An 11,137-nucleotide genomic window follows, 5' to 3' on the forward strand; every position below is an offset into this window, starting at 1 on the left:
CGAGTTATCGGGTGCGATTAAAGTCCTCAGGTAGTTCCTAAATGACATTGACATATTATTTGTTAAAGATTTCATAAATATTTGTCAATGCTATATAAACAAATACGTTTAACTGTTTCTCTAATAAAGTAATGGTGTATCCTATCGTATACACGCATAAAGGCATAATATTCGCATGAAATTAGCATCAGGAACATTGGGAACAACAGTTTTGTGAAACTTTCCATCCAGCGTTATCCGCTGTGCAGGCTACCTCCGTCATGCGCAAGCCCTGAAGGCCGACTAGCGCTTAAGCCCTGACCGGAGAGCGTCACATCCAGCGTAAATATCGGATCACGAATAACAGAATGCAGCATCATCTGACACGTGTCCTCGAGTACTCCGGTGGATCTATCACTATAAATAGACCCCTTAGGTCATCATTTTACACATTCAGACACTATGATAACTTGTGACCAGAGATTTCACCTTTCTCTCTCACATAGTATTTTCTCTCACTAGCAGTCATCAGGCTAGTAGCTCTACGCTCAGCGGACTAAGATTGATTAAGCCACCCCACAGGTTTCTATACCTGTGTACCGGCTCTGCAGGGATTATTTCCCGAGAGTAAACATTAATCGGCAACATTCCCCCACTTTTAGATAGATACTTCTAGTATTTGTGCTAACACACTAAGCCTGACCTCATAAGGAAATAGGTGTCAACAATGGAGCCATCTACTAATGTTAAGAACACGCAGAATGGAAAAGGAACAAAAACAACTGAAGCCCCATCCACAAGTGTACTCAAAACATTTAACAATCCATTAACCGAAAGCATGACAACTTATCCGCCAATACATGAAGAAGATGCATCTGTTCAGCCACCGGAAGGCACAATTGAAGAAACAGTAACTGAAACCGCAGAAAGGCTTAAACATTTGGCCACAAATCCAGGGAAAAGGCCAATAATTGAAGAAATAGCAACCAAAAGTGCAGAAAGGCGTCAAAATATCGTTCTTAATCCAGGGAAGCGACCATTGATGCAACCACGACGATGTCCACCATTTACATCTTTTCGACGGATAACGGATGGTAAAGACAAGAAAATTATGAAGAAGCAATCTATATCAAATGATTCTGAAGAATAGAATTATAAGAAAGAGGAGTTCATGTCTGAGAAGAAAGCAGCATTACTTTTAAATGGAATCCTTAAGCAGACAGCTCCGGCAAAATATAAGCAACGCTTAGTGCAGCCCGTCGTCCGCGCTGTGGCTGTAGATAATTTTTTCGCTCTAATTACTGGAGAGCAAGCTACAAAGCCGCCAGCTATGGCAGAATCTACTCAGTGCTTCATTGATCGAATTGCTAACTATCCGTTGCCTAAAAATCTTGGCATACCGGCAATTGGAGTATATGATGGTACTACAGATCCTGAAGTTTTTATTACCATGTTTGGAGGTGCAATGAGGTTGCAGCATTGGGATGATGAGGTAGCTTGTCATATGTTTCCTATGGTGTTACAGAAAATGGCAAGGGAATGATTTGCTAGTTTACCGTTAAGAAGTATAACAAGTTATTTGGACCTTCGTACAAAGTTTGTTATGCAATATCAAAATCTTCGTAGCTGCACTTTCACACATCTTGATGCACATGAAATAACGATGCATCATAATGAATCCTTGCGTAATTTCATGAAGAGATACACGCTTGAAGCACAAAAAATACCTGACTGTCCAGAGTCGCAACTAGTATCTGGTTTTATTTTCTGTTTGGATCAGCGAAGGTTTAGTGCACTTGTTCATACGTTAAGGTATGACCTGCCAAAAACTCTGCACCAAGCATTGGAAGTGGCACAAAAGCATGTCCGAGCCGGCGAGCGAGGTTTAGACAAGTTTGATAGTAACAACAACAGTTCCAAACCGCACAACGGAGGACGATACTTTGATCAAACCAAAAGGAGAAATGACAATTCCAATGGCGGTTGGAGAGGCAACACTCATCCCAATGATTTTCACCATAACGAGAGGCCTTTAGAGAGACATCTGTTGATAATGGAGTTAACCAAAACTCCTAAGGAGATTCTTTTCACTGAACCTATTCGATCCGCTTTCAATCCTCCAGCACCTATGGAGGAAAGAGATGGCCCAAGAAGTGAACTATGGTGTGACTTTCGTAAGGCGTGGGGTCATGACACAGATAATTGCAAGTCTTTGATGAGGGAAATCATTGCAAAGATTAAGGCAGGGGAGTTAAATCACTTGTTACCAGGAAAGCAATACAAAAGAAATGATCCTAAAAAGAAATTTGCATGGCAGAAAAGTGATGGTCGAAGAGGACATCGAGATGAGAATCAAATAAGGGAATAGCATGGCAGAAGATAAAATAGAAACCAATACGGAGAACGTGAACCAACTCCAGAAGTGGTAATCAAAATGGTGTGGTTCAATGATAGTTGCTATGCAAATGGTGAGCAATCAGACAACAATGTTGAAGGTTGGAGATATGCTCCAATCATTTTTCAATCAATTCAAAATTGGACTTTATCCGTCCAGCCAGTGGTCATATAAGCAGAAATTGCAAACAAGTTCATCAGCCGTATCTACACGGATACAGGCAGTGAAGCTGACATCATCTATTGGTATTGTTGGAGAACTTTCCCAAGGCACATACAGAATAGGGCTCGGCGGACAAATTTGAAGGTTTCAGGATTGACAGGAACACCGGTGAACGCCATAGGGCGAATTCGTTTAGAGGTTGTTATGGGAACATTCCCATTGCTGAGAACTGAAACAATTGATTTCACTATTTTGGAAGGAACTTCTCGGTTTAATGTCCTTTTCGAAAGGACATCGTTGGCAAAGTTTGGAGCAATTGCATCCACTGCTCATGCGGAGATCAGATTTCCAACTCCTAACGGAGTGGGTGCCATACATTCACAGTATGTAGCCCCAACTAGAGAACGGTCTACATTTGCAAATTTGCTAGAGGACAGGGCAAATAAGAGAAGGCATAATCGATTGTTCAGAGATGATGAAGTTCATGAGCTTTTTATACTGTAATCAACTATTCAGGCCGGTCAGCGCAAGGCGCTTGGCGTATGAAGAGCAAATTTTAGCATTTTATGAAGAGCAAATTCTATCATTTTATTGTACACCATTGTAGTTACGCTACAAAGCATATGTTTACAACATCATACATTAAACTTTCATAATATACTAATTATGCCTGACCCACCTAAATTCATAATGAATTGTTTATGTAATGCGCACTATCAATCAATAAAATTTTATCTTTTTCTTATGCAAAGTGCTGCCTGTGACAAATGTAAAACATTGCATTTATATCCTGCCCACAGAAGGAGAGTATTTTTATACTTCCAATGGTAGATGCTCTTGTGCCGGCCAGCAAAAGGCGCAAGGGATCGGCTAGAAAACGTTAAGATTTTACTAGAACGCACCGAGGCAAAATGAAAAACTAGATACTTGTCATGACAAATATTATAAAGACTTACTTCACAAAACAAAAGAAGTTCCTATACTATATGAAGGCAAAAGTATTTCACAATTCTTTCTCATAAACTTTATGACGGAAGGCGTATGGCGGAACGGTTACTAATTCATCACTACTCTTCAAAAAAAATTCCTCATTAATTTCATGACGGAAAGCGTATGATGGACTTTAATGTCCTGCAAATTATTTGAAGGCATAATATTTGCAAAGTATAAATTCAATATTGTATATGTTGTTAATTCAGAAGAAATTAACACTGCAAGGCATCTTCATAAGATTTATATCAAACACTTTTTCATATATCTTATTAAGTTATGCAATACACAATCATACATAGAGAATTTATCATATGCTTGGTGCACAGCAGGTTTATTTTTTAGCAAGAAAAATCCAAGTATTTAGGGTGAGCATAAAGCCAAACATAATCATAAAAGTGGCAACATAGAAGGTTTACATAAGATAGATAAATTTATTACAATCATTGTTCATAAGTTATTACAAGAGTTCATGCAAATTCAACACCAAGAACATCCTTGGCAGACGATTATTCCCTATTACACACATCATCAAAAATGTCAATCTTAAGGTTTATTAGTTTATCCCTTGTCTCATTGACTCTCTCCAGGGTTCCGGGATGCGTCAGGTTAGCAATGGCAGGAGGAAGAGGCTGGTTTGGGGCAAGGCGTTTGGTTACTTTGTTGGTAACATCAGAAATGGAATGAGTGACCATAGCATCAACATAATCATTGTAAGGATTCCCAACAAGTTGAGATCCAAGAACCTTAGCTATTACACCCGGTATCCCCTTCTTCAGTTCAGCAAAATTACCTTCATCGGCCTCCACCATGCGTAGGAGTTCAGCAGGCTTCGTTTCTCAACATTCAACTCTAGCTTTAAGGCATTCAGCTGACTCTCCAGTTCACTAACCTTCAACTTCTCATCTTCAACCTTCTTCTTCTCAACTTCCACCACTCTCTCATTCTCCTCTCGCAAGATAGCAGCAACATTCTGAGCACCTTTTAACTCAGCTTCTTTAGCTTTCAAAGCTTCTTGAGTTTTGGTCAAGGCACGTTCAGCTTCAGTAGCTCTTTTGCGAGCATTTGCACCTTCAGCCCTTTCAGTACGGGCTATCTCAAGAATGGATTCCTGATGCTGCTGCAATTGCAAAGAAGACCGTAGGTGGTTCATCAACAACACAGCAGCTGCAGCAGTTGACTGCCTAAGTTGTTCAGAACGGAGAGCGGTGAAGTGTGGATTCAGCTCTGGAACAGCACAACCCTGCAAAAGAAGAACATTACGGTCAATATCAACAATTCATATAAATAAAGCGCAAGCACATAGTTTTAATATTAATGATACTTTTAATAATAATAATGATAAAAATAAAAAAAACGATATTTTTTATCTAAATTAATATCCTAAAATATTTTAATTTCACCATGATACTTATACTCATTATTTCCTAAATCGATTTGTTTAATAGCTTTTTGTCCTCTTTTATATCGAATTCATAATAATGATAATAATAGTAATCATAATAATTAGATGATACTAATATTAGTATTAATGATAATGATACTAATAATAATAATTATAATAATACTAATGATAATACTAATAATTATTATAATGATAATCTATCTATATTCTATATCTATATTCTATATCTATATCTATATCTATCTATCTATATTCTATATCATATATAATAACCGAGTCAAATTTAGCTAATCAACTTTTAAAAGATTGACATGGCAAAAAAATAACCATTAGATCAACTCCTATCCTTCAATAATAGTCATTATATATTATATACCTATATCTAAAAGGTAAAGGGAAAATGAATAGTACTATTTCTTTTTCAATTTCTACAAACTTAACCCCCTAACTTTCATTAAAATACAAATCGAACCCCCACTTTATACGTATATTTTTTTCTCAAATTTCACAAGCTTAACTCTCTAACTTTTATTAAAATACAAATCAAACCCCCACTTTACTAACTTTTTTTTTTTTTACTAATATTCAAATTTCACAAACTTAACCCACTAACTTTTATTAAAATACAAATCGAACCCCCACTTTACTAACTTTTTTTTTAAAATAAAACACTGACGCTAAAAGAAGCAACTTTCACAAAAGGAACAACCCTTCAATGTTATGTCAAAAAAAATTCTTTTTTACAAAATAGATCAAAACTTTTTTTTAACTCGCATTCAAAACGGAGCCCCCCGGCGCTAAGCGAGGGCTCCACAACTAGTTGATTCTATTGATCAGTCAACAATTGTGTCTCTTATCATTCTATTTGTTTATTGACACCATTGCCCTTTCAATATCCTGACTGTAACAAAAAATATGGGTCATACTTTGATTCTTTCACTTCATCCAAAACAAGAAAATAAACACACTCGTATTCTTTCTGGCGGAACATAAAAAATCAATCAATAACAAAACCCTTTCTTTCCATTAGAGGACCTCACTAAATATTTATCACAGGTTTTGATAAATTCGATCTCCTTAGTAGCGCTGATGAACACGGTGTCTCTGTATCTATTCAATTCACGAATCTGCTTCAATTTAAGCTGACTTTCAAATTAGGGTTTTCAAATTCATTCAATCACGATGCAGTTTAGTTTAAAGGTATGATGGTTACAACCTTTATGTTTTAAAATTTATATTAAAATTATAAATTCTATTTTTCATGATATAAAATCCTCGAATCTTATTATCTTTAAATTGTTTCTGATTTCCGATATTGATAATAATATATTAGAATGATTCTTCAGTTTTGATCTATCTTCAATTTGATACTCCGTATTTCATTATTATCTGTTCATACGTATATGCAGATTCGCACATCTTCTATGCTTGTGATACGAACATCTTGTGTTAAAATAAGAGTAATTAAGATTAGTAATTAAACTCGCTGGAAAGTGTGTGCCTATGATCACGGTTTCAGGATAATCATCCTAAGTTTATTGCTAAACAGGTATCAAATCGTTGTTGAAATTGTTATTGGTATATGGTTTATGATTATGCATATAAGATGTTTGATTAAATGCTTGTGTGGAGTGATAATGTCATGTGTTGTGGCTATCTATATGTACAACATTAAAATGTGATAAGTTATAAGATGTGTCAAAGTTCAATCTGATAGTTTTTTTTTTTTATTGAATTCGATCGATTTGTAGCAACGTTTTTATATTTTTCATACATAATCATATATCAATTTCATAATTCATCTTCTTACAGCATCAGTCGCATACTCGATTTCAAGCAATTTAATAATAAGATAACATGTTCATGAATATTTATAATTGTCAAAAACGATATACTTATTTCAATTACATGTTCGTCACTATTAATGGGTGTTTCTTTGTGGAAGATCGACCACGTCATCATTTTATTCGGGTTTGTCATCTTATTTAGTTGTATTTGTTAATTGGAAAATTTTGAGTGTTTGATGGGTCTATAACAACTCTATGCTTACTTGAGTTTTATGATTTTCATGTTGAATGATGATTTGAAATCATGTTTGTTGATGGAGGAATCTTTTTGTTGCTATGTCTCGCGTTCATTCTGAAATGTACTTACCTTTCATCTGATTAAATATATCACATTTCTGATAAAGGAGATTTGAAGTATATTCTGAAGAAATGGATTAAAACGGGTCGGTTCAGTTAAGTGTATTTATGAAGGCATTAAAACGGGTCGGTTCAGTTAAGTGTATTTATGAAATAAATGGATTGATATATGTTTTAAGTCCATCCGAACAATTACCAAATTCTACATTTGCAAGATCGATAATTGTTCGGTTAATTTAATGCTGATGTTTATAAATTGATATTATTAGCCTTCAGTCTTTCAATATGTATGTCATGTTATGATATGTAGTACTGACTATATCATCTATTCATAATTGATCCGTTACGAATAAAGATAACACAACGTATTCGTAAGGATGTTAATTGATATGGGTTTTGTATCATTCAGGAACTATGATCACGAAAAAGTAAAGAACCTTAATACAAAGAATATGGGGAATTAATATTTGATTATCTCTTTCTGTTTTAAGATCATCGGATCATCTTTACATCCTATATGAAAAGATAAAAATGTCTCAATGAATGTTTGATTTTGTGTTATCGTGTTCTATATTATAGTATTATTTTTTTATGTGGCTCTTATGTTTCTTAAAGCGCCTGGTGTTAAGGTTTTTGTGATTAGTACTAAACCTGGTGAAAAAGAAAAAGCTGTTAGTAAACTCGGTGCTAATTCGCTCTTGGTCAGCCGTGAGCAGGCCCAGATCCAGGTAACCCTTTAATTTTAGATATTCATTTGGACACTTTTGATTATGTTATCTGACTTGATATGAATTAACAAATCCAAAATACTAACAACTTAGCCCAGATGAACCAATTCATGTGCATCTAGGAAACAATTTGGTGATCGAAATCCATTTCTAAGTGATTCAATTTTGTGTCAATTTAAACTATTTTGACAGGCTGCTGTGGGTACTATGTTCGGAAAATCTATTTAATTGGTACTCCAACCAAACAACATGAAGTATCAACTTTTACTTTGCTTTCTGGTATGAATCAATTTTAACTAGCTTCAATTTTTAGGTACCAAAGGTCAGTATCGAGGTAACCAAACAATCAATGAGGTTGTGGGTTCAAGTCAATCTTTTAAATTCGTAATGGAGTGTGTGAGTTAATTGTCTTCCTAAATATATTTGATACAATTTTTTTATTTTCTTTAGAACAGAAGGTAAGCAAATTGATTTCCACAGGCTGTCATTTTGAAATTATCCAATGTTATAGTGATTTTAAGTTGATGATAGTTAAATTAAACTACATGCGGTAAATTCAAAAAATTATTGTTAGTGGATCAATATACATGGTTTTAGTAAGCTATTGTCTTTAGGTGGTGATGAAGAATACGATAAAATGTGCAGGTAATCCTGCTATAGTTGCTAAGGAGGATAACGCAATAATGTACAAGATTGTCAACCGTGATTTACAATAATGTTGGCATCCATTGTCAAATGGTAAGTATGTAACTAAATGATTAGTTAAGAATCATCAACATGACACTAAATGAAGAGCTCTTTTACAAAATCGTGGTGGTTAATATCTGTTTTCCTTACACTGTCTTAAGTTTAAATTTGATAACAGTAATGAACTAATGATCTAATTATTTGAATTTGATTGTAGGATAATTTTGATATTTTATTTTATTGAACACATTTGATTCAGCCCTCTCTGCTGCAAGTTTGAAGATTATTAATGGGAAGTAATCACCTAAATTTAGAATTATTCGAATGTTGTTAAATGGTTTCAAGATTTTTTTTCCCATCTTAAATGACGTTTATGCTATAATATTGTTTGATTATGAGCAATTTTGGATGTATTTTTCATCTTTAATCACTAACCTTCAAGTTTTGTGAAACAAATGTTATATACGGTATATGATTAAGAAAGTATACCTATTTGCTTTCTGAGTGTTAAATTTTATTGTACAAGTATGTGATTTGGTGAATGCATAGTGTGAGTTTTATGATATCAAGTCATTGTTGGAGGTCACCATAATAGCTCAATGACTGCACTTTCTTGTGTTGTTGGAGTAATCAATCTTTGGTAGAGTAAGATATATAGTATTTGAATATATTTGACTTTTTTGGATCTCTGTACTTGATCATTCGAGTAAGGTGTTCCTTTATTGAATACTAAACATATCTTTCAATTTACCACTTTCCCCTTACCCGACCGTTTACCCACATAGTTTACTTATTTCTTAGTAGCCAACGTAGTTTACTTATTTCTTAGTTACGCCTTTCTTGAATACTAAACATATCTTTCAATTTACCACTTTCCCCTGACCCGACCGTTTAGTGAAGCGACCCGTCCTAATCCATAAGGACGAATACAATAACATATGGTTTCATTGCGAGGTATTTGACCTCTATATGATACATTTTACAAACATTGCATTCGTTTTTAAAAGACAAACTTCCATTACATCGAAAGTTGACATATATGCATATCCTTTCATAATATATCCAAACTATGAATGACTTAATATTAATCTTGATGAACTCAACGACTCGAATGCAACGTCTTTTGAAATATGTCATGAATGACACCAAGTAATATCTCTAAAATGAGCAAATGCACAGCGGAAGGGTTCTTTCATACCTGAGAATAAACATGCTTTCAAGTGTTAACTAAAAGGTTGGTGAGTTCATTAATTTATCATAATCAATCATTTTCATCATTTTAATAGACCACAAGATTTCCAGATATTTAGTTGTACACGTAACCCGAGTACAAAATAATACGCGTAACCCACGAATTAAAAATCAATCATATGGTGAACACCTGGTAACCGAAATTAACAGAACGCGTCTAGAATATCCCCATCATTCCGGGACTCTCATCGGACATGATAAAATCGAAGTACTAAAGCATCCGTAACCCGGATGAGGTTTGTTAGGCCCAATAGATCTATCTTTAGGATTCGCGTCAATTAGGGTTTCTGTTCCCTAATTCTTAGATTACCAGACTAAAAAGGGTGATATTCGATTAGATAATCCAACCATAGAATGTAGTTTCGATTACTTGTATCTATTTCGTAAAACATTTATAAAAGCAGCGCATGTATTCTCAGTCCCAAAAATATATATTGCAAAAGCATTTAAAAAGGGAGCAAATGAAACTCACTCTACAATATTTTGTAGTAAAAATATTCATACGACGATACTGAACAATGCAGGGTTGGCCTCGGATTCACGAACCTATCATGTATATATATATTAACACACATAAATGTAATCGAACAAATTTATAGATTATATCTTAGATTATATATTTTATATATTTAAAATAATTAATATTTATATAGTTTTATATATATATATATATATATATATATATATATATATATATATATATATATATGTATATATGGTTATTATTATATTAATAATCAATAGTTTGTTATATGTAAATCTTTACATAAATAATTTTAATATATATAATTATATGTAATATTATGATAGTTGTAATAAATATACTCTTATATAGAAAATATTTATTTGTAATAACAATAATTTTAATATGAAAATAATAATAATAATCATAATAATAATAATAATAATAATAATAATCATAATAATAATAATAATAATAATAATAATAATAATAATAATAATAATAATAATAATAATAATCTCAATGATAATTTTAGTAATAATGATAACTTTTATAAAAAAATAATCTTTAATATTAATGACACTTTTAATAAAAATGATAATGATAATAATAATAATAGTAATAATAATAACTATAATATCTATAATAATAATAATAATAATAATAATAATAATAATAATAATAATAATAATAATAATAACAATAACAATAATAATGATAATACTAATAATAATAATAATATTAATGATAGCAATAATAATGATATTAAATTAATAATAATAATAATACCTTTAATAGTATCAAGTGGGCTTAGTCCAACATCTTAAATTAAGAAGCCCAAATCATCAAACCCATTTAATTGATCAAGTGGATCCTATAAATCCAACACTGTTTAAGTAAACTGATTAAATAGGTGTAAGTAGGGTTCGATCA

General features: G+C 33.0%; 1 long non-coding RNA gene across 3 annotated transcripts; it reads left to right on the top strand.

Annotated features, from left to right (window-relative positions):
* The first annotated feature begins 5,885 nt into the window (after positions 1-5,885).
* On the top strand, positions 5,886-8,982 carry LOC139843372 (uncharacterized). Of its 3 annotated transcripts, none has more exons than XR_011757542.1 (3): positions 5,886-6,131; positions 6,341-8,541; positions 8,708-8,982. It is a non-coding gene; the product is annotated as an uncharacterized lncRNA (long non-coding RNA). The 3 variants fall into 3 exon arrangements; XR_011757543.1 differs by having other exon boundaries at positions 6,341-6,480; positions 7,691-8,982; XR_011757541.1 differs by having other exon boundaries at positions 6,341-8,982.
* Positions 8,983-11,137: the final 2,155 nt, after the last annotated feature.

The sequence above is a fragment of the Rutidosis leptorrhynchoides genome, chromosome 4 (assembly GCF_046630445.1).
Source record: "Rutidosis leptorrhynchoides isolate AG116_Rl617_1_P2 chromosome 4, CSIRO_AGI_Rlap_v1, whole genome shotgun sequence".
Lineage (NCBI taxonomy): Eukaryota > Viridiplantae > Streptophyta > Magnoliopsida > Asterales > Asteraceae > Rutidosis > Rutidosis leptorrhynchoides.